This window comes from Callorhinus ursinus, unplaced genomic scaffold (assembly GCF_003265705.2).
Source record: "Callorhinus ursinus isolate GAN/ISIS: 27379988/994484 unplaced genomic scaffold, GSC_fseal_2.0 scaffold9, whole genome shotgun sequence".
Classification (NCBI taxonomy): Eukaryota; Metazoa; Chordata; class Mammalia; order Carnivora; family Otariidae; genus Callorhinus; species Callorhinus ursinus.
Window position 1 is genome coordinate 6,611,924 of NW_027397071.1, and position 4,221 is coordinate 6,616,144.

Here is a 4,221-nt window from a genome sequence, read left to right on the forward strand (position 1 = left end):
GGGGGGGGTAGTAGGCAGGGGGATTTGGAATTGGTTTGCAAAGTTCATATGTTTTACAGGAAACATGCTAATTTTTCATCAGCAAATTGTAATCACTCCCATTTCCTGAATGCCTGTGTTCGGGCACTTTACTGTTTGTTTGTTTGTTTTAAGATTTTATTTATTTATTTGACAGAGAGAGACACAGCGAGAGAGAGAGGGAACACAAGCAGGGGGAGTGGGAGAGGGAGAAGCAGGCTTCCCGCTGAGCAGGGAGCCTGATGTGAGGCTCGATACCACGACCCAGGGATCATGACCTGAGCCGAAGGCAGACTCTTAATGACTGAGCCACCCAGGTGCCACCCGGGCACTTTACTGTTTTATGTGCATGATCCGAGTTCATCTTTACAAAAGCCATATGAGAGGAGAGTCCTTCTATTCATTCAGCCCATGACAAAACTGAAGCCCAGCGGGGTTTGCCAAAAGTCACACGTGTAATAAATAACAGAGTCCAAACTCTGAACCACTGTCATTGTGGGAAGTGAAAGCTAATGAGGCAACACACACACATACACACACACACACACACGTACACTTGCTGAGCATTCCTCTTTTCAGGCAGACAGCACAAAGCCCTTTATGGGTAGCAGCACCTCCAACCCTATAAGGCAGGTAGGTTTATTTTCCCCATTTTGCAGATAAGGAAACTTGGGCTCAGAGAGGTGAAGTAATTTGCCTAAGGCCACACAGACAGGAAGTGTCAGAGCAGGGATTTGCTATCCATCTACCAGGAATTCTCACCTTATTTCCCTGCCTCCCTTAATCTCTCTTTGTTCTGAGCTCCCGAGGGCATCCTGCATAAGAGAAGGTGAGCCGAAGGAAGGGTGGGATGGTTTATTTGGCTACAGAGGAGGTTCCAGTTGCACGGAGGGGATCGGATCGCCATGAGATTTAGCCTGTGGAACGGAAGTCCTCAGCAAGTGTGGAGGGCAAGTTGGCAGGACCAGGGACTGGAGGCTTGTAAATGCGTGGGTGTGCAAGGTTTCCTCTGGGCAACCTCACGCCGCCTCACTCCCCTCTCCTAGCAGAGGCTCAAGGGACTTATTCATAGCATGACATTCTCCTCAACATTTTAGGACTGATATATTTTTTCTGTCGATGAGGCCAATGCGGTAAGCTGCCCCGGCAGCTGCGTCCTTCCTGTTTGTCCTCGTGAAGCAGTTCCAGCTGACCAGCCACCAGGAACTTGCTGCTTAAGCCCATAACGGGCTACAAACAGCACAGCACAAAGAGGGCCTGCCGGCCCGGGGTCAGCGCCCTTCTGGGACTGCAGGCCTGCCTTGCAGAGAGGAACCAAGGCTTAAGAACACAGGAGCACAGCTGATGTGTGCATATCTAGCTATCCTCTGCTCTGGACTTCTCTTGGTTTTTGTTTTGTTTTGTTTGCAAAAAAACAAACAAATAAATAAATGCTTGTAGGCAAGTTCAAATCACACAGAAGAATATAAAGTAAAAAGTGAAACTCCCTCTCCCAGACACTTCCAGTAAGCATTGGCCATCCCTGGTGGGTCTATCTTTTCATGCCCTTTTCTGCTAAATCTTGGTACAAATATGAGCTTTCGTTTTTCAATTTTTTTATTATTTATTACAAAATGGAATTGCTATACTGATCTTCAATGTGATAACTAGCTCTCCAAAATGTTATAGCAATTTACATCCCATCAAGAGGGTACAAAAGGGCCAGTTTCCTCCCATCTGAGCCAACAGTGACTTGTTTTGGAGTAAAACAAGATGCCACCATGTAAATTGCAAAACTTGTAAAAATGCCTCTCCCACTCTTTCCCTTTCCTTCTGTGCTTTCCCCTGCTCTCTATTAAATTCATGGCCTCTGACCCATGCATATTACACAGAATCCAAAGTTTTGTCCGTAGATGAGAAAGCAAGGGGAGGGGCACCTGGGTGGCTCAGTTGTTCTGCCTTTGCTCGGTCACCATCCCAGGGTCCCCGGTCCTGGAAAGAGCCCCGCATTGCATGGGCTCCCTGCTCAGCAGGGTGTCTGCTTCTCCCTTTGCCCCTCCCCTTGTTCATGCTCTCTCTCTCTCAAATAAATAAAATCTTAAAAAATAAAGCAAGGGGGGGGGTCTTAGGGTTCATCAACTGGGACACACAGAGATGCAACATTACTCTCTAAAAGGTAATGCCAACACATCATATGTAGTTATAGCTCATTAGCCAGCATAAAATTGTATGCTCAAGACTCCTTGCTAGGTTTGGGATCTCAACTGATCCTCAGATAATCATGTGGTTAGAAAAAGCAAAGCGGTATTTCCCCATTTTAGAGATGATAAAAAAGGAATTAACAAATTCAGGTGATTGCCTAAGGTCGCAGGGCTAGTCCATGTTCCCTCCCTTATACAACATCCCCAACTTTTATATGTGTGTAAAATATAGGTGTGTGTGTGTATAGATATAAACACTAAATGCACAATGTGTAATTTCTGAACACATTTAGATCACACCCCGTTTTATACCTACAGATATATACTAGGTGTAATCTCTGTAAGTGTAATACGATATGCATAAAATGTCATAGATGGTGCAAGAGACACTAAGACCCCACCTAAATGTCACTGGCAGGCCCTGATAAAAGTATACTAGGGACTGAAAAGGGTTAGGAAATGAACAATGAGTGAGGTCTCTTAAAAGTCATGATTCTGGAACAATATATAACAGGTTAAGTGCGTGAAATTTTGGAGTCAGATATACTTGGGTTCAAGTCCTACTTCAATCACATTCTAGATGCGTGACTTTGGACAACTGAACTAAGTTCTCTGGGCCTCAGTTTTTTCATTTGTCAAAACGAGATACTATTTTCTATCTCATAAGATGGTTTAGTGGGTGAAATGAGATAATGCATGCAAAATACCTTGCCATGGGCACAGAACATGTAGGTCTCAATTAGTGTTAGTTACTACTAATTTGTATTATGTGTTTGCCTATATTCTTATTTGTTTTTTTTTTTAAGATTTATTTATTTAATTGAGAGTCAGAGAGAGAGGGAGAGAGCTCATGGGGGAAGGAGCAGAGGGAGAGGCTCTCCAAGCAGACTCCCTGCTGAGCAGGGAACCTGATGTGGGGCTCGATCCTAAGCCGAAACCAAGAGTCGGCTGCTTAACCGACCGAGCCACCAAGGTGCCCCTATTCTTATTTGTTTCAATTCAACATAGTTCAGCTGTACATAAAACTGAAGCTGTGACCGAAGAAGTGGCATTAATGAAAGACAAAAGCAATGGTTCTCAGCCCCGGGTCCCCACTAGAATCCTCTGGTGAGCTGAAAACACAATACTGATGTCTAGGCCAAGGAAATCAGAATCTCTGAGGGTGTTAGGAACCACTGGATTAAACAGAGGCTGCCAGGAGTATGAAGTTTGCACTGGCCGCTAACAACAATGAATGAGGTTCTGTGCAAATCAAGACTTTAAATGAGCGAGTCCTCCAAAGCTCTGACACCTGACTGCTGAGCATGGAGTTTCGGTGACCTCTTTCCACTTTCCCAGTAGTCCTGTTTTATCTGGAGGTCTGTGTAGCCCGAGGGAAGGCAACTCCTTTCCTGACCTCTGAGGTCAAGCAGTAGACCCTGAAAGCTAAGGTAATCATTGCATTTTATCCACTGCCACTGGGGGTGGTTTAAAGGGTGCTGTGACCAAAGCTGTTGTAATCAGTGTGACCCTTGGACAAAGACAAAGATGTTGTCTTTCCTGCTGAGTGTGAATGAGAAAGCAGGTAGCACTGGGAGCAGGGTTTAGCCCCCTTGGGACCCCAAAGGGAGTCAGCTTTAGTAAGAAGACAGCAGAGAAGAAAGAAAAGCATTGTTTTTGCTGCTAGATCCAGCCTCACCTAAAACTAGCTCCCTCTGGACTTCTGAACATCATGAGTGGATAAATTCCTTACGCAGCTCTATTTTTCTGTTAGTTGCAACTAAAAGCATCCCAACAGGGTACTCCCTATGTGGGTAGCAGTAACCTCGGGCAAGCAAGCGTACCTGGTGTTCTTTCTATCTCACAGGAAAACAGCAAGTTCTTGGCTAGGGCCTCTTCCTGCCCCTTCTAGAACCAACAGCCCGGGCAGAAGCAAATAAACAATAAACAGAGCAATAATTCCTCTTCTTTCAAAGTCATAACCCGTGGGAGCTCAGGGTCCCTTGAACTTGTGGCAAAAGTCTTCGGTTCTCCTCGTTAACTT